Source organism: Oncorhynchus keta, chromosome 1, assembly GCF_023373465.1.
Source record: "Oncorhynchus keta strain PuntledgeMale-10-30-2019 chromosome 1, Oket_V2, whole genome shotgun sequence".
Lineage (NCBI taxonomy): Eukaryota > Metazoa > Chordata > Actinopteri > Salmoniformes > Salmonidae > Oncorhynchus > Oncorhynchus keta.
Window position 1 is genome coordinate 13,290,587 of NC_068421.1, and position 20,371 is coordinate 13,310,957.

The following is a 20,371-nucleotide window of genomic DNA, read 5'->3' on the forward strand; positions in this document are numbered from 1 at the left end:
AGCCTACAGTAGCTTGTGAAAGTATTCATTCCCCTGGGCATTTTTCCTATTTTGTTGCCTTACAACATGGATTTAAAATATATTTTGGGGGGGCTGTATCATTTGATTTACATAACATGCCTACCACTTTCAGATGCAACATTTTTTTTATGGTGAAAAAAAACAAGAAAAATACAAATAAACAAAAAACTTTAGAGTGCATAACTATTTACCCCCCAAAGTCAATACTTTGTAGAGCCACCTTTTGCAGTAATTTTAGCTGCAAGTCTCTTGGGGTATGTCTCTATAAGCTTGGCACATCTAGCCACTGGGATTTTTGCCCATTCTTCAAGGCAAAACTGTTCCAGCTCCTTCAAGTTGAATGGGTTCCACTGGTGTACAGCCATATTTAAGTCGTACCACAGATTCTCAATTGGATTGAGGTCTGGTCATTGACTAGGCCATTCCAAGAAATTTAAATGTTTCTCCCACATACCTTTTGGCAAACACCAAACATGTTTGCTTATATGGCTTTTTGCTTGCCACTCTTCCATAAAGCCCAGCTCTGTGGAGTGTACGGCTTAAAGTGGTCCTATGGACAGATACCCCAATCTCTGCTGTGGAGCTTTGCAGCTCCTTCAGGGTTGTCTTTGGTCTCTTTGTTGCCTCTCTGATTAATGCCCTCCTTGCCTGGTCTGTGAGTTTTGGTGGGCGGCCCTCTCTTGGCAGGTTTGTTGTGGTGCCATATTCTTTCCATTTTTTAATAATGGATTTAATGGTGCTCCGTGGGATGTTTAAAGTTTATAACCCAACCCTGATCTGTTCTTCTCCACAACTTTGTCCCTGACCTGATTGGAGAGCTCCTTCGTCTTCATGGTGTCGCTTTCTTGGTGGTGCCCCTTGCTTAGTGGTGTTGCAGACTCTGGGGCTTTTCAGAACAGGTATATACTGAGATCATGTGACAGATCATGTGACACTTAGATTGCACACAGTTGGACTTTATTTAACTAATTATGTGTCTTCTGAAGGTAATTGGTTGCACCAGATCTTTTTTAGGGGCTTCATAGCAAAGGGGGTGAATACATAAGCACGCACCACTTTTCTGTTTTTAATTTTTTTTAGTTCTTAGAAAGAAGTTTTTTTTTTTTTCATTTCACTTCACCAATTTGGACTATTTTGTGTATGTCCATTAAATTAAATCCAAATACAAATCCATTTAAATTACAGGTCGTAATGCAACAAAATAGGAAAAACGCCAAGGGGGATGAGTACTTTTGCAAGGCACTATAATTCATTTCAGCAGTAAAAATGTGCGTAACTTCTTAACAAGCGTCGTGACTTTAACATTAATTTGAGGACTGTTATTTATCTAATCAACTAACTATGTTTAATTGATACGCAATTAAATTAATCATGTAACAATTAACTCATTAGGATTTGGGGCACCACGAGAGCGGTACTTTAAAGAGTTACCATCCCCCAAATTAAACTCTAAAGGTCTTTACCTACCACATCTATAAACAGTCAACTTATTAATCATAACCTCATATCATATCATCATTCTGAACAGTCATAACCTCCTTGCATCTGCAAAAACCAGAGCCTTACTTACAATTTAGAACTGCACAAATTGGTTTAATTTTTTATTTACTAGCTAACTAAATGGTAGGACAGGATAAACATACACACTTAATGTGTTAAAAACAGGTCCCTAGAGGAATGACAACAATGTGGATGCTTGTTACAAAAGAGATGGAGAGGGAGGGAGGGAGGGAGGGAGGGAGGGAGGGAGGGAGGGAGGGAGGGAGGGAGGGAGGGAGGGAGGGAGGGAGGGAGGGAGGGAGGGAGGGATGGGGAGGGGGGAGGGGGAGAGGGGGACAGAGACACTTAACATTTGTACTATCAGGAATCAAGGTAAGACCCACATGCAGACTGTGTGAAGTAACACTGCTTATTGTAACAACAGGGGCAGGTAAACAACAGGTCAAGGCAGGCAGGGGTCAATAATCCAGAGTAGAGGCCAAGGTACAGGATGACAGGAAAGCTCAGTGTCTGGTCAGGCAGAGGTACTGTAGGTAATCCAGACGTGGAGCAAAAGTACAGGACGACAGGCAGGCTCAGGGACAGGCAGAGTTCAGTTGGGTGGATACAGAGTCAGGACAGACAAGAGCCGAAAACTAGGATGACGAGACAAAGACAGACTGGGGAAAAACAGGAGCTGAGACAAAACGCTGGTAGGCTTGAACAAACAAGACAAACTGGCACAGACAGACAGAAGAAACAGGTTTAAATACCCAGGGGATAAGCGGGGAAGATGGGTGACAACTGGATGGAGAAAAGCACAAGGACAGGTGAAACAGATCAGGGCACACGAACTGCCACCCGCTTTGAGTAAGAAATCATAAATGTATTTACGTGAAATTCTTTGGTTCGCCGGTTCACTCTTGTTGGACAGGGCAGCCTTGGAAAGGGAGTTTTTGTGGCGCACTTGTAAGGCTCTGATTGTCCAAAATGGTTCCAACAAGTCTTCTACTGTTATTTTTCTTCCATCAGCTCTTGAAGATGCTTCTTTGAAGATAGGCTAGCCAGCCGTGTCGATGGTTCCCAGTGGGGTGATGAGAATAGGGTAATATGATGGTTTGAGCAGAGTGGTATAATGGTCCCACTTAAATTCGCTTTTGAAGATACTTTACTCAGGACAGCTAATCAGCCATACCAGTTATTGTCCGGGAGGTGAGTTTATCATCTCTACCTCGTGTTGAGATTCAAAGTTCAGACCACTTTAAACATGCAGCTGCAGCTTTATGTCTCTCTGGTCAAGTATGTTAATTTCTTAGCCCATAATTTTCTACAGTTGTTCGAAAGGAGCAATTCTGTCAGGTTGACACACTCTCTGACCTCACTCAGGGATGTGACTTGTCACTTGTACAAAGTTATGCAAAACAATTATCTCTCATAGTTCCTCAAGTCACTTCCCTCTGATAACAAAAACATTTTCATCATTTTTCATTACATGCACAACTCATAGTATGGAAAATTTGTAGTGGATATACTTTCCAAGTTACAGTATTTCCTTTATAACATTTTTAATGACATTCTTCTATTGACACTCCAAAAGGTCCCAGTTACATCACAAATGGTCCTTTTGTTCGATAATGTCCTTCTTCATATCCATAAAAACTCAGTTTAGCAGGCGCGCTTCAGTCAATAATCCACCCAGTTTCCCTCCATCAAAATGCATACAAAATGAATCCCAAACCTTACTAATAAACTTTTCCAAACAAGTCAAACAACGTTTATAATCAAACCTTAGTTACCCTAATACGTAAATAAACAATACAATTTATGACAGAGAATCGTTATTGTCTTTACCGGAGAAAAATACCAAAGAACGAGCTCTCATTAACCGCTTGGAAACACTACAGCCAAAATGGGAGCTACCTAGAAAAACTAATATTTCTGGCTCATTTTCCCAAAATGAAACTCTTTCTAAAGACTGTTGACATCTAGTGGAAGCCCTAGGAACAGCAATCTGGGAGGACTTCGCCTTATAATAAAAGTGACAGCCATTGAAAATGGTGGTAGGCAAAGTATTGGGGCTACGGGTTATTGAAACGTGTTGGTTGGTTCGTTCAGCTCTCCGTCTTGGTGCAGTCAAAGGGTTTCCACCACTGGGAGAACTCAAGGACCTTCTTCCGCTGGTCGTAAAAGTTCTCTCTGATTGACTTCCTCCGTATGCTCTGCTCCACGTCCAACATCCCCTTTGACCTTGCCAAAGTAGTGGGGGAACTTGTGTTCGTTGTCAATGAAGTGAGCAAATGTAACGTTGTCTGTGTGTAGCTGGTGAGATGAGTCATGCGCAGGACTGCAGATATGAGTAATAAAAACACTTTTACTCAAATCAAAATATATAAATACGGACCACAATACAACAAACAATCACTCACAAGTTGAACAAGTGATTGTGGGATTGAAAACAGGTGTGTGAAACAAAGACAAAACAAATGGAAAATGAAAAGTGGATCGGCGGTAGCTAGAAAGCCGGTGACGTCGACCGCCGAATGTCGCCCGAACAAGGAGAGGGACCGACTTCGGGTGGAAGCCCCCCTGAAAACCGAAGTCTACTGAGAAATAGGGCAGACCCTGCAACACCTGGCGCAGAGAGAACACACAGTCATACACACACTCACAGAAGACTCCCCCCTAAAATCCCTGTCGTCGTGTCTGTGACTATCATTAAAAGTGAAGAATTATTTCATCAAATCAATTCTCTATATCTAATTATTATTACGTGATTAAACAATGAATGTAAACTTTAATTAACTAGGAAGTTGGGACACTATGGGAAGATGTTTATAGAGTCTCTATTTCCTGAATTGACTCTTCAGATATTTTCATATCTATATCGATTAGTCATTCTCATTAATGTATTATTACCTCAGCAGTGTCATATCTGAACGTCGCAAACCCTTGGATATCTGCACGAACCCTAGCCTCCATAATGAATCAGCAATATACAAATTGGCTTATTTATTTATTAACTAACTAATCAAATCACAGAATTACATAAACAAACAATATAGTTATTGGTTACTAACACAATGCATTGATAAGTCCCTAGTGGGCTAAACCGGTATGATGGCTTGGTAGACAATGGAAAGGGGTGGGGACAGATAAAAGGCGGGAAAGGCTAAATGGATTCACTATACACAATTGATAATTATATTCATTGAAATGCTAATCCTTTGCAAATGAATGGTCACTCATTTGAAAATAATTGTATGTATTTACGCCTGTATGTCACTGTTGTCTTCTCTGTTGGAGTCGCCAGTCCGTCTGCTGGAGAGTCCGTTCATCAGAGAGTCTCTGGTTAACTTCCCCAGAAGTCTAAATGTCTTTCGTGGTTGTGGCTTTCTCGGCGGCTCTGGATAGTGTCTGTTGTAATGGATATGTCAGGCGTACAGATGGTTGTTTGCATAGAATAGATGCTTCCGGGGTTGTCGGTATTCTTGTACTAGACTTATAGAATTACTAGTCTGCAGCTGGAAATTACATGTCTAGGATTTGCTCTTATTCTGTAGTGATCGATAGTCTCAGAGTTGAACCATTTCCAGCCATGGAGCCAACACTACACGCTGTTTGGTCTCCTGGGCCTAGAGAGTGGTAGTTCTCAACCATTTCAACATTTAGCGTCAGCTCCATGTTTTCTAGTCTGATGGCCTAAAGAATTGTAGCCTTTCCAACATGGGGACTCCGTCCCAGCATTCTCTGACTTAATGTACATTTTGTAGGAAGTGGTTTTAGACTCTGGAAAAAGGGGCGATTTCATGACGCCTTGTGTAATGTCTGGCCTCATGGGGGCGTGGCCACTGACTAGTTAAAGTTTATATGAAAATCAATGCTCTCATTTAGAAGGCCAACATCACATTACATCTTTTCACAAATAGTTTCATATTTACTCATTCATTTTATCCAACATCGAGATGTAAGTCTGATAATTGAAAAGTGTACACAAACAGAGATACAGTAATGTGGGTCTCCTGTCTTTCATAAGGTCACCAAATGAAACAACTTTGACAGGATTGTTCTTTAAATACCCAGACCCACATTCTCAAAAATATAAATTTTGTTTAATTATTCAAGCTTTTGATTGTCTAAGTGTCTCTCTGTGTTCCACATTTTACATTCCAAACTCGAACACTACAGAGAATAGAGGTAACGTATTTTACGACTGTTAGGGAGGTATGCAAATTGGAGCGGGACTAAGGTTTCTGGGATAATGGTGTTGAGTTGAGCCATGACCAGCCTTTCAAAGCACTTCCTGGCTACAGACGTCAGTGCTATGGGTCTGCTTTTAAGCAGGAATCAGAAGGATAGAATTATAGTCAGATTTCCAAAAGGAAGGCGAGGGAGAGCTTTGTACGTGTCTCTATGTGTGGTCTAGTTTTCTTCCCCTCTTGTTGCACATTTAACCTTTCTGGCGCAGGTGTTCCACTAGCGACCCACCTCGACAGCATCCTGTGAAATTCAGAGCGCCAAATTCAAAATACAGAAATAGTCATAATAAACATTCATAAAAAATACAAGTGTTATACATCGGCTTAAAGATTAACTTCTTGTTAATCCAGCCGCTTTGTCAGATTTCAAAAGGCTTCACGTCGAAAGCATGCCATGCGATTATCTGAGGATAGCTCCCCTCTTACAAAAGCATACAAACATTAATCCCTTACCTTTGAAGATCATATGGTTGCAGTCACAAGAGTCCCAGCTACACAATACATTTTTGTTTTGTTCATTAAAGTCCCTCTTTATATCCCAAAAACGCTGTTTTGTTGGCGCGTTTTGTTCAGTAATCCACTGGCTCAAAGCCGGTCAAAACATGCAGATGAATACATCCTAATAGTACCGGTAAAGTTCGTCTAAACATGTCAAACGATGTTTATAATTAATCCTCAGGTTGTCAATTGTCTAAATAATCGATAATATTTCAACCGGACAATAGCGTATTCAATAGAAAGGAAAAACAACGAAGTGAGCGCACTCGTTCATGCGTGCAAACCAACACTGCATGATTCTACAGTCCACTGACAGAAAGGTCTCATTCTTCTTCATTTTTCAGAGAAAAAAAGCCTGAAACAAAGTCTAAAGACTGTTGACATCTAGTGGAAGCCATAGGAACTGCAAAATGGGTCCTAACGTATAAGATACTCTATAGGCATTCAATTGAAAACTACCCACATCAAAAAATCCCACTTCCTGGATGGATTTTCCTCAGGTTTCGCCTGCCATACCAGTTCTGTTATACTCACAGACATGATTCTAACAGTTCTGGAAACTTAATAGTGTGTTCTATCCAAATCCAAACCTGTTACATGCATATCCTAGCTTCTGGGCCTGAGTAGGGGGCAGTTTACCTTGGGCATGGTTCTCATCCAGATGTCGAAATATTGGCCCCAAGCCATAATAAGTTTGAATTAACATGCTGACAGAAATTTGGTAAAATGGATTTAAGTTTCCCTGCATTAAATTCCTCGGCCACTTGGAGCGCTACTTCTGGAGGAGCGCTTTCCTGTTTGCTTATGGCGGAATACAGCTCGTTGAATGCGGTCTTAGTGCCAGCATCGGTCTGTGGTGGTATGTAGACAGCCAATCAGTTGTGTTGTGACAAGGTAGGGGTGGTATACAGAAGATAGCCCTATTTGGCAATAGACCAAGTCCATATTATGGAAAGAACAGCTCAAATAAGCAAATAAAAATGACAGTCCTTCATTTCTTTAAGACTTGAAGATCAGTCAATACAGAACATGCAAAGAACTTAGAAAGTTTCTTCAAGTGCAGTCGTAAAAACCATCAAGCGTTATAATGAAACTGACTCTCATGAGGACCGCCACAGGAAAGGAAGACCCACAGTTCCCTCTGCTGCAGAGGATGAGTTCATTACAGTTACCAGCCTCAGACATTGCAGCCCAAATAAAGGATTCAGAGTTCAAGTAACAGACACATCTCAACATCAACTGTTCAGAGGACACTGTGTGAAATCAGGCTTTCATAGTCGAATTGTAGCAAAGAAGCCACTACTAAAGGACACCAATAATAAGAAGAGACTTGCTTGGGCCAAGAAACAAGAGCAATGGACATTAGACCATTGGAAATAAATGGTAGTTACAGTCTTGTCCCATTTCTGCATCTCCCGTACGGACTCGGGAGAGGCGAAGGTCGAGAGCCGTGTGACCTCCTAAACACAATGCAGTTTCAACCCGGAAGCTAGCCGCACTAATGTGTCGGTGGAAACATCGTACACCTGGCGACCGTGTCAGCGTGTATGCACCCAGCCTGCCACAGGAGTCGCTAGAGCGCGATGGGACAAGGACATCCCGGCCGGCCAAACTCTCCCCTAACCCGGACGATGCTGGGCCTATTGTGCATCGCCTCATGGGTTTCCTGGTCATGGCCGGTTGCGACACAGCCCGGTATCGATCCAGGATCTGTAGTAACAGCTCATGCTGCAATGTAGTGCCTTAGACCGCTGCGCCACTCAGGAGGCCCCAAATTTGAGATTTTTTTGTTCCAACCGCCATGTCTTTGTGAGCCGCAGAGTAGGTGGACGGATGATCTGCGTATGTGTGGTTCCCACATTGAAGCATGGAGGAGGAGGTGTGATGGTGCTTTGCTGGTGACACTGTCATTCATTTATTTAGAATTCAAGGCACACTTAACCAGCATGGCTACCTGTTGATGGAATTTATATGAATGACTAGAATATCCACCCTGAAGCCATATGCCATATAATCGTATGAGTATGAAATTGATTAGAATTATGTATAACCATAGTCTGTACAATGTGTCTATAAACCTTATTTGAATAACAGACAGACTGTCTGAGCAAGATTTCAGTGCTGACCTTGGCTAGGGCCACTGAGAGTACTTCCCAGCGTCTCCCTATCTTTAGGGAGGATGGGGAGTAAGTTCCGGAATCCCCTAATTTTTGTCGGCTGGGTAGCAGAAAATTGTGTGAATGTGTGTGCGTATGTTTGGCTGAATGTGTGTGCGTATGTTTGTGTGAATGTGTGTGCATATGTTTGTGTGAAGGTGTGTGCGTGAGAAGCCAGTATAAAATGAATTGTTTTGTACAACTATCATAGCTGGGCCTCCGTCTGATTCATTTCAACCAGTTTCCTACAAATTCTGGGTTTCAGGCTGAGTAGTTAATTGAATTGGGTTTATGAACATTGAGAACATAATTCTCGTGACATTACCACAAAATTCTGATACGCCATCCCATCTGGTTTGCGCTTAGTGGGAGTATCATTTGTGTTCAACAGGACAATGACCCAACACACTTCCAGGCTGTGTATGGACTATTTGTACAAGAAGGAGAGTGATGGAGTGCTGGATCAGATGACCAGGGCTCCACAATCACCCGACCACAACCCAGTTGCAATGGTTTGGGGTGATTTGGACCGCAGAGTGAAGGAAAAGCAGCCAACAAATGCTCAGCATATGTGGGAACTCCTTTCAGGTGAAGCTGGATGAGAGAATGCCAAGAGTGTGCAAAGCTGTCACCAAGGCAAAGGGTGGTTACTTTGAAGAATCTAATATTTTAAAATAGATTTTGATTTAACACTTTTTTGGTTACTACACGATTCCATATGTGTTATTTTATACTCTATTATTCTACAATGTAAAAAATAGTACAAATAAAGAAAAACCTTGGAATGGTTTGACAAACGTCTGACTGGTAAAGTTAGAGAAGGATGGAAATAGAGGGAGGGATAGAGAGAGAGAGAGCCATCATGGGAGAAGTGAGCAGAACAATCTGTTAAGCGCTGTTGATTTGTGAGGGGTTAAGCGCTGTTGATTTGTGAGGGGTTAAGCGCTGGGACAGCCATGAGGGGTTCTGATGGATCGGTGTGGTAGTTCCCATGCTGCTGCCTAAATTTAGTAGAACCTCTTGACATCTGTCTAACACACACACACACACACACACGCTGGGACAGCCACACTGACACAGTTCACACACACACACACAAATTTAGTAGAACCTCTTGACATCTGTCACACACATACACACACACACACACACACACACACACACACACACACACACACACACACACACACACACACACACACACACACACACACACACACACACACACACACCAATCTTACACTTCAATTCCGAGGGGGCCAAGCCCTCCTTCCCTTTTCCCTCACCGAGGTTCCTATGGCGATGAGAAGGTTCCTTGAGCTCAGGTTGCTGAAGCAGTGATGTAATTTCTCTATGGTAACGGCCAGTCACCAATGGTCCTCATCCCCACCTTATCTCGCTCCTCCCCTCTCTCTGAGCCACGTTTGAACGTTATCCAGTGTGTAGTTGTCATCGTCTGGCTTCCCCATCATCTGATGAAATGTTTGTTTGCTCACTGTTTGACCAAAGCAAGATTATTGAGCTAGTATAGTCTCTGGCCTACGTTATCAATACACACACACTCAGACAGACCCAAAAGGGCTATTCTCATACTAGACTAATCAATCAGTGTACCAATACAAAATCATATTGTTGAAGCCGGGTCAGTTAACAGAGGTCATTGTTGGGTCAGTTAACAGAGGTCATTGTTGGGTCAGTTAACATAGGTCATTGTTGGGTCAGTTAACATAGGTCATTGTTGGGTCAGTTAACAGAGGTCATTGTTGGGTCAGTTAACAGAGGTCATTGTTGGGTCAGTTAACAGAGGTCATTGTTGGGTCAGTTAACAGAGGTCATTGTTGGGTCAGTTAACAGAGGTCATTGTTGGGTCAGTTAACAGAGGTCATTGTTGGGTCAGTTAACAGAGGTCATTGTTGGGTCAGTTAACAGAGGTCATTGTTGGGTCAGTTAACAGAGGTCATTGTTGGGTCAGTTAACAGAGGTCATTGTTGGGTCAGTTAACAGAGGTCATTGTTGGGTCAGTTAACAGAGGTCATTGTTGGGTCAGTTAACAGAGGTCATTGTTGGGTCAGTTAACAGAGGTCATTGTTGGGTCAGTTAACAGAGGTCATTGCTAGATCAGTGCATGTTATTGCTGTAGCTCATTAAAGACCACACTCTTCACATTGCAACAGAAACAAGGAGGGTGCTTTGAAAAGTTTTGTTGGTGTTGGTTCAGTTGTCATCTTATGTCACATATAAACCATGTCTACAGGATCTGATGGTTGAGTGTTGCTTCTAGGATGTCATTTTTTATGGCAGTGACAGCAGCGTCTCCATGGATACAGAATGAGTTGTGTGGATGTCCTGTCTCCACACCCTTCCTTGACTGATTGACAGGTCTGGGTCTGTGTGAGAGCAGGCCTAAGAGTTTGTGTGTATGTATGTATGTATGTATGTATGTATGTATGTATGTATGTATGTATGTATGTATGTATGTATGTATGTATGTATGTATGTATGTATGTATGTATGTATGTATGTATGTGTGTATGTGTGTATGTGTGTATGTGTGTGCGTGCGTGCGTGCATGCGTGCGTGTGTGTGTGCGCGTAGTGTAGTGTGTGGTGTGTGATGTAGTGTGGTGTGTGTGTGTGTGTGTGTGGCCTATGTATTGTGGGGTGTGTGGTGTATTGTGTTGTGTAGTGTTTGTGGCGTTTGTAGTGTGTGGTGTAGTGTGTCGTTTGTGTAGTGTGTGTATGTGTTTTAATCTCAGCTCTAATTGATCTAGTCTAATCCAGCTCTAATTTCCTCTTTCTCTCTCAGACAGAGCACAGGGGAGGCAGTCGATCTAGCTAAAGCCGCTTACAGACACTAAGGCAGAGATGTGATAACTGTGTGTGTGCTGGGCCAGTGTGGGGCTCATATTGTCAGCCTTCACTAAGTGGATCATTAATGAATTAAACCACAGGTCTGTGTGTGTGGGTGTAATTGCTGCACCTCACTGCTGGAGTGTCAGACCACCTCTACCTGGCTGGCAGCACACACACAGGTACCCTATTCCCTGAATGGGCGAAGGAGACTTTGCCTTGTTTAGATTGAGCATCAGTTGTGGAACTAGGAACCCAAAAAGTGCAAACAGCAAATGCTTCTGGACTCTGACCAGTTGTGCCATAGAAGGAAAATATCAAAGCGTATTAAAAACGAACTATACTTGAACCCTGGCACCATTGAAACATTACAGAAACACCAGGCCTTGGATTTAGGCATAGTGTAGCTGCATCAGGCTGCTGAAAACTAAACCAGAAAAACACTGATACAGGAGATAGACGTCTAATATTTGAATACCATAGATCTATTAAACAGTTTAGATCAGCAGGATTCAAGACATCAAAAGTCTGATTTTGGTAGTGGTTGAGGAGGAAACTGGGACAGTGTTAAAGCCATGAGGACGAGGGTAGTGGTTGAGGAGGAAACAGAGACAGTGTTAAAGCCATGAGGACGAGGGTAGTGGTTGAGGAGGAAACAGAGACAGTGTTAAAGCCATGAGGACGAGGGTAGTGGTTGAGGAGGAAACAGAGACAGTGTTAAAGCCATGAGGACGAGGGTAGTGGTTGAGGAGGAAACAGAGACAGTGTTAAAGCCATGAGGACGAGGGTAGTAGTTGAGGAGGAAACAGAGACAGTGTTAAAGCCATGAGGACGAGGGTAGTAGTTGAGGAGGAAACAGAGACAGTGTTAAAGCCATGAGGACGAGGGTAGTAGTTGAGGAGGAAACAGAGACAGTGTTAAAGCCATGAGGACGAGGGTAGTAGTTGAGGAGGAAACAGAGACAGTGTTAAAGCCATGAGGACGAGGGTAGTGGTTGAGGAGGAAACAGAGACAGTGTTAAAGCCATGAGGACAGGGTAGTGGTTGAGGAGGAAACAGGGACAGTGTTAAAGCCATGAGGACGAGGGTAGTAGTTGAGGAGGAAACAGGGCCAGTGTTAAAGCCATGAGGACGAGGGTAGTGGTTGAGGAGGAAACAGAGACAGTGTTAAAGTCATGAGGACGAGGGTAGTAGTTGAGGAGGAAACAGAGACAGTGTTAAAGCCATGAGGACGAGGGTAGTGGTTGAGGAGGAAACAGAGACAGTGTTAAAGCCATGAGGACGAGGGTAGTGGTTGAGGAGGAAACAGGACAGTGTTAAAGCCATGAGGACGAGGGTAGTAGTTGAGGAGAAACAGGGCCAGTGTTAAAGCCATGAGGACGAGGGTAGTGGTTGAGGAGGAAACAGAGACAGTGTTAAAGCCATGAGGACGAGGGTAGTGGTTGAGGAGGAAACAGGGCCAGTGTTAAAGCCATGAGGACGAGGGTAGTAGTTGAGGAGGAAACAGAGACAGTGTTAAAGCCATGAGGACGAGGGTAGTGGTTGAGGAGGAAACAGGGACAGTGTTAAAGCCATGAGGACGAGGGTAGTGGCTGAGGAGGAAACAGAGACAGTGTTAAAGCCATGAGGACGAGGGTAGTGGTTGAGGAGGAAACAGAGACAGTGTTAAAGTCATGAGGACGAGGGTAGTGGCTGAGGAGGAAACAGAGACAGTGTTAAAGCCATGAGGACGAGGGTAGTGGCTGAGGAGGAAACAGAGACAGTGTTAAAGCCATGAGGACGAGGGTAGTGGCTGAGGAGGAAACAGAGACAGTGTTAAAGTCATGAGGACGAGGGTAGTGGTTGAGGAGGAAACAGAGACAGTGTCAAAGCCATGAGGACGAGGGTAGTGGTTGAGGAGGAAACAGGGACAGTGTTAAAGCCATGAGGACGAGGGTAGTGGTTGAGGAGGAAACAGAGACAGTGTTAAAGCCATGATGACGAGGGTAGTGGTTGAGGAGGAAACAGAGACAGTGTTAAAGCCATGGGGACGAGGGTAGTGGTTGAGGAGGAAACAGAGACAGTATTCTCTCTATCGCTCTCTCTATAACATCTGTCTCTCTAACATCTGTCTCTCTATAACATCTGCATACTCTCTAACATCTCTCTCTCTATAACATCTGCATTCTCTCTAACATACCTAGGATAGATAAGTAATCCTTCTCACCCCCCTTTTAAGATTTAGATGCACTATTGTAAAGTGACTGTTCCACTGGATGTCATAAGGTGAATGCACCAATTTGTAAGTCGCTCTGGATAAGAGCGTCTGCTAAATGACTTAAATGTAATGTAATGTTAAAGCCATGATGACGAGGGTAGTGGTTGAGGAGGAAACAGGGACAGTGTTAAAGCCATGATGACGAGGGTAGTGGTTGAGGAGGAAACAGAGACAGTGTTAAAGCCATGAGGACGAGGGTAGTGGTTGAGGAGGAAACAGAGACAGTGTTAAAGCCATGAGGATGAGGGTAGTGGTTGAGGAGGAAACAGAGACAGTGTTAAAGCCATGAGGACGAGGGTAGTGGTTGAGGAGGAAACAGAGACAGTGTTAAAGCCATGAGGACGAGGGTAGTGGTTGAGGAGGAAACAGAGACAGTGTTAAAGCCATGAGGACGAGGGTAGTGGTTGAGGAGGAAACAGAGACAGTGTTAAAGCCATGATGACGAGGGTAGTGGTTGAGGAGGAAACAGAGACAGTGTTAAAGCCATGAGGACGAGGGTAGTGGTTGAGGAGGAAACAGAGACAGTGTTAAAGCCATGAGGACGAGGGTAGTGGTTGAGGAGGAAACAGAGACAGTGTTAAAGCCATGAGGACGAGGGTAGTGGTTGAGGAGGAAACAGAGACAGTGTTAAAGCCATGAGGACGAGGGTAGTGGTTGAGGAGGAAACAGAGACAGTGTTAAAGCCATGAGGACGAGGGTAGTGGTTGAGGAGGAAACAGAGACAGTGTTAAAGCCATGAGGACGAGGGTAGTGGTTGAGGAGGAAACAGAGACAGTGTTAAAGCCATGAGGACGAGGGTAGTGGCTGAGGAGGAAACAGAGACAGTGTTAAAGCCATGAGGACGAGGGTAGTGGCTGAGGAGGAAACAGAGACAGTGTTAAAGCCATGAGGACGAGGGTAGTGGTTGAGGAGGAAACAGAGACAGTGTTAAAGCCATGAGGACGAGGGTAGTGGTTGAGGAGGAAACAGGGACAGTGTTAAAGCCATGAGGACGAGGGTAGTGGCTGAGGAGGAAACAGAGACAGTGTTAAAGCCATGAGGACGAGGGTAGTGGTTGAGGAGGAAACAGAGACAGTGTTAAAGCCATGAGGACGAGGGTAGTGGTTGAGGAGGAAACAGAGACAGTGTTAAAGCCATGAGGACGAGGGTAGTGGTTGAGGAGGAAACAGAGACAGTGTTAAAGCCATGAGGACGAGGGTAGTGGTTGAGGAGGAAACAGAGACAGTGTTAAAGCCATGAGGACGAGGGTAGTGGTTGAGGAGGAAACAGAGACAGTGTTAAAGTCATGATGATGAGGGTAGTGGTTGAGGAGGAAACAGAGACAGTGTTAAAGCCATGATGACGAGGGTAGTGGTTGAGGAGGAAACAGAGACAGTGTTAAAGCCATGAGGACGAGGGTAGTGGTTGAGGAGGAAACAGAGAGAGTGTTAAAGCCATGAGGACGAGGGTAGTGGTTGAGGAGGAAACAGAGACAGTGTTAAAGCCATGAGGACGAGGGTAGTGGTTGAGGAGGAAACAGGGACAGTGTTAAAGCCATGAGGACGAGGGTAGTGGTTGAGGAGGAAACAGAGACAGTGTTAAAGCCATGAGGACGAGGGTAGTGGTTGAGGAGGAAACAGGGACAGTGTTAAAGCCATGAGGACGAGGGTAGTGGTTGAGGAGGAAACAGAGACAGTGTTAAAGCCATGATGACGAGGGTAGTGGTTGAGGAGGAAACAGAGACAGTGTTAAAGCCATGATGATGAGGGTAGTGGTTGAGGAGGAAACAGAGACAGTGTTAAAGCCATGAGGACGAGGGTAGTGGTTGAGGAGGAAACAGAGACAGTGTTAAAGCCATGAGGACGAGGGTAGTGGTTGAGGAGGAAACAGGACAGTGTTAAAGCCATGAGGACGAGGGTAGTGGCTGAGGAGGAAACAGAGACAGTGTTAAAGCCATGATGACGAGGGTAGTGGTTGAGGAGGAAACAGAGACAGTGTTAAAGCCATGAGGACGAGGGTAGTGGTTGAGGAGGAAACAGGGACAGTGTTAAAGCCATGAGGACGAGGGTAGTAGTTGAGGAGGAAACAGAGACAGTGTTAAAGTCATGAGGACGAGGGTAGTGGCTGAGGAGGAAACAGAGACAGTGTTAAAGCCATGATGACGAGGGTAGTAGTTGAGGAGGAAACAGAGACAGTGTTAAAGCCATGAGGACGAGGGTAGTGGCTGAGGAGGAAACAGAGACAGTGTTAAAGCCATGATGACGAGGGTAGTGGTTGAGGAGGAAACAGAGACAGTGTTAAAGCCATGAGGACGAGGGTAGTGGTTGAGGAGGAAACAGGGACAGTGTTAAAGCCATGAGGACGAGGGTAGTGGTTGAGGAGGAAACAGAGACAGTGTTAAAGCCATGATGATGAGGGTAGTGGTTGAGGAGGAAACAGAGACAGTGTTAAAGCCATGAGGACGAGGGTAGTGGTTGAGGAGGAAACAGAGACAGTGTTAAAGCCATGATGATGAGGGTAGTGGTTGAGGAGGAAACAGAGACAGTGTTAAAGCCATGAGGACGAGGGTAGTGGTTGAGGAGGAAACAGAGACAGTGTTAAAGCCATGAGGACGAGTGTAGTGGCTGAGGAGGAAACAGAGACAGTGTTTTAACGTCCCTCTAGCGGGACACCATCTGACAACATCCGGTGAAATTGGAGGGCGCACAATTCAAATAAATAATTGTTAAATTTAACATTCCTGAACATACAAGTATCTTATATCATTTAAAAGCTTAAATTATTGTTAATCTAACTGCGTTGTCCGATTTACAATAGGCTTTACAGAGAAAGCATACCATGCATACCAATCACAAATAGTGATTAAATAACTCACTTACTTTTGAAGATCTTGCTCTGTTTGCAATGCCAAGGGTCCCAGCTACAACAATACTCGTCGCCAAACCCACTGGCTACAGGTTATCTACAAGTCTCTGCTAGGTAAAGCCCTGCCTTATCTCAGCTCACTGGTCACCATAGCAGCACGCACTCCAGCAGGTATATCTCACTGGTCACCCCCAAAGCCAATTCCTCCTTTGGTCTTCTTTCCTTCCAGTTCTCTGACTGGAATGAACTGCAAAAATCTCTGAAGCAGGAGACTCACATCTCCCTCTCTAGCTTTAAGCACCAGCTGTCAGAGCAGCTCACAGATCACTGCACCTGTACATAGCCCATCTGTAAACAGCCCATCTATCTACCTACCTCATCCCCATACAGTATTTATTTATTTATCTTGCTCCTTTGCACCCCAGTATCTCTATTTGCACATTCATCTTCTGCACATCTACCATTCCAGTGTTTCATTGCTATATTGTAATTACTTTGCCACCATGGCCTATTTATTGACTTAACTCCCTTAACTTACCTCATTTGCACTCACTGTATATAGACTTTTTGTTTTCTTTTGTTCTACTGTATTATTGACTATGTTTTGTTTATTCCATGTGTAACTCTGTGTTGTTGTATGTGTCGAATTGCTATGCTTTATCTTGGCCAAGTCGCAGTTGCAAATGAGAACCTTTTCTCAACTAGCCTATCTGGTTAAATAAAGGTGATATAAAATTTTAAAAATGTAAAAAACAGATATGACAGGGAGTTTGAAGACAGTGATCACTGAGATCCTGGTTGAGGACAACAGAGGTCTGTTTGGAGGGCAGGTTGGTTAGGATGATATCTATTAGGGTGGCTTTTGGTGGTCTTCCTAAGCCAGGATTCAGACACGGCTAGGACATCCGGGTTGGCAGAGTGTGCTAGGGCAGTGAATAAAACAAACTTAGGGAGGAGGCTTCTAATGTTAACATGCTTTTACATTTACATTTACATTTAAGTCATTTAGCAGACGCTCTTATCCAGAGCGACTTACAAATTGGTGCATTCACCTTATGACATCCAGTAGAATAGTCACTTTACAATAGTGCATCTAAATCTTAAAGGGGGGTGAGAAGGATTACTTATCCTATCCTAGGTATTCCTTAAAGAGGTGGGGTTTCAGGAGTCTCCGGAAGGTGGTGATTGACTCCGCTGTCCTGGCGTCGTGAGGGAGTTTGTTCCACCATTGGGGGCCAGAGCAGCGAACAGTTTTGACTGGGCTGAGCGGGAACTGTACTTCCTCAGTGGTAGGGAGGCGAGCAGGCCAGAGGTGGATGAACGCAGTGCCCTTGTTTGGGTGTAGGGCCTGATCAGAGCCTGGAGGTACTGAGGTGCCGTTCCCCTCACAGCTCCGTAGGCAAGCACCATGGTCTTGTAGCGGATGCGAGCTTCAACTGGAAGCCAGTGGAGAGAGCGGAGGAGCGGGGTGACGTGAGAGAACTTGGGAAGGTTGAACACCAGACGGGCTGCGGCGTTCTGGATGAGTTGTAGGGGTTTAATGGCACAGGCAGGGAGCCCAGCCAACAGCGAGTTGCAGTAGTCCAGACGGGAGATGACAAGTGCCTGGATTAGGACCTGCGCCGCTTCCTGTGTGAGGCAGGGTCGTACTCTGCGGATGTTGTAGAGCATGAACCTACAGGAACGGGCCACCGCCTTGATGTTAGTTGAGAACGACAGGGTGTTGTCCAGGATCACGCCAAGGTTCTTAGCGCTCTGGGAGGAGGACACAATGGAGTTGTCAACCGTGATGGCGAGATCATGGAACGGGCAGTCCTTCCCCGGGAGGAAGAGCAGCTCCGTCTTGCCGAGGTTCAGCTTGAGGTGGTGATCCGTCATCCACACTGATATGTCTGCCAGACATGCAGAGATGCGATTCGCCACCTGGTCATCAGAAGGGGGAAAGGAGAAGATTAATTGTGTGTCGTCTGCATAGCAATGATAGGAGAGACCATGTGAGGTTATGACAGAGCCAAGTGACTTGGTGTATAGCGAGAATAGGAGAGGGCCTAGAACAGAGCCCTGGGGACACCAGTGGTGAGAGCGCGTGGTGAGGAGACAGATTCTCGCCACGCCACCTGGTAGGAGCGACCTGTCAGGTAGGACGCAATCCAAGTGTGGGCCGCGCCGGAGATGCCCAACTCGGAGAGGGTGGAGAGGAGGATCTGATGGTTCACAGTATCGAAGGCAGCCGATAGGTCTAGAAGGATGAGAGCAGAGGAGAGAGAGTTAGCTTTAGCGGTGCGGAGCGCCTCCGTGATACAGAGAAGAGCAGTCTCAGTTGAATGACTAGTCTTGAAACCTGACTGATTTGGATCAAGAAGGTCATTCAGAGAGAGATAGCGGGAGAGCTGGCCAAGGACGGCACGTTCAAGAGTTTTGGAGAGAAAAGAAAGAAGGGATACTGGTCTGTAGTTGTTGACATCGGAGGGATTGAGTGTAGGTTTTTTCAGAAGGGGTGCAACTCTCGCTCTCTTGAGGACGGAAGAGACGTAGCCAGCGGTCAGGGATGAGTTGATGAGCGAGGTGAGGTAAGGGAGAAGGTCTCCGGAAATGGTCTGGAGAAGAGAGGAGGGGATAGGGTCAAGCGGGCAGGTTGTTGGGCGGCCGGCCGTCACAAGACGCGAGATTTAATCTGGAGAAACGAAGGCTTAATGGTTACAGAAGTCAACAAATGAGATTGCCTGGGAAATGGGAGTGGAGCTGGGAATGGGAGTGGAGGCACTGCAGGGCCTGGATTTAGCAAGCTAGCAGACAGGTCTTTGAGGGACGTCGTGACGGAAGATAGTCTGTTGTGGCCCCCTCGTGCTGTTATGTCAGCAGACAGATCAGCAGGGCTTCGTGTGGTAAACCAGGCCAATTGGCAAAATAGGGAAAGTGGCCAAAGAAAGTCTGATGTGCTCTAGACAGCTAGCGGGCCGCGGCTAGCAGGCTAGCGGGTTGGCATTCAGGGGACGTCACGACGGAGGACCCAGTTGAAAATAAACCCAATATTTACACGGGACAAGACAAAACACACGTCCGACTGCTACACCATCTTGGTTCTAGATGTGTGTGTGTGTGTTAGAGGAGATGAGGATAGTCTGTGTATGTATGTGTGTGTGTGTGTGTTAGAGGAGATGAGGATAGTCTGTGTATGTGTGTGTGTGTGTGTGTGTGTGTGTGTGTGTGTGTGTGTGTGTGTGTGTGTGTGTGTGTGTGTGTGTGTGTGTGTGTGTGTGTGTGTGTGTGTGTGTGTGTGTGTGTGTGTGTGTGTGTGTGTGTGTGTGTGTGTGTGTGTGTGTGTGTGTTAGACAGATGTCCAAGAGGTTCTACTAAATTTAAGCTTAGCAGCATGGGAACAACCACATGGGAACAACATGCTATTTATAGAATAATTAACTATGTTTATTATTACTTGATTAAATTAATCATGTAACAATTAACTCCATAACCTTGGGCACAAGGGGAAAAGTTCATTTCATTTCCCGAATTAACTCAAGAATACCAGAATTTCAAGATTATATCAGTCAATAATTTCCTAGCAGTCAATCAGTCTCAGTCTGAACGTCGCATAATCCGTTAAATCTGCACAAACCCGGGTCTCACTAATAATTCTGTACCACACAAACCCGGGTCTCACTAATAATTCTGTACCACACAAACCCGGGTCTCACTAATAATTCTGTACCACACAAACCCGGGTCTCACTAATAATTCTGTACCACACAAACCTGGTCTCTTACTACCACACAAAGTCTCACTAATAATTCTGTACCACACAAACCCGGGTCTCAAATAATTCTGTACCACATAAGATAAAACACAAACCCAGGTCTCACTAATAATTCAGTCAAAGGTTAATTCTGTACCACACAAATACTAAGAACTAAATGATAACATAAGATAAACACACAGATATACAGTCTAGGTTATTGATTAGAACTTAATACAATGACAACAGGTCACTAGCGGACCAACACAATGTGATATG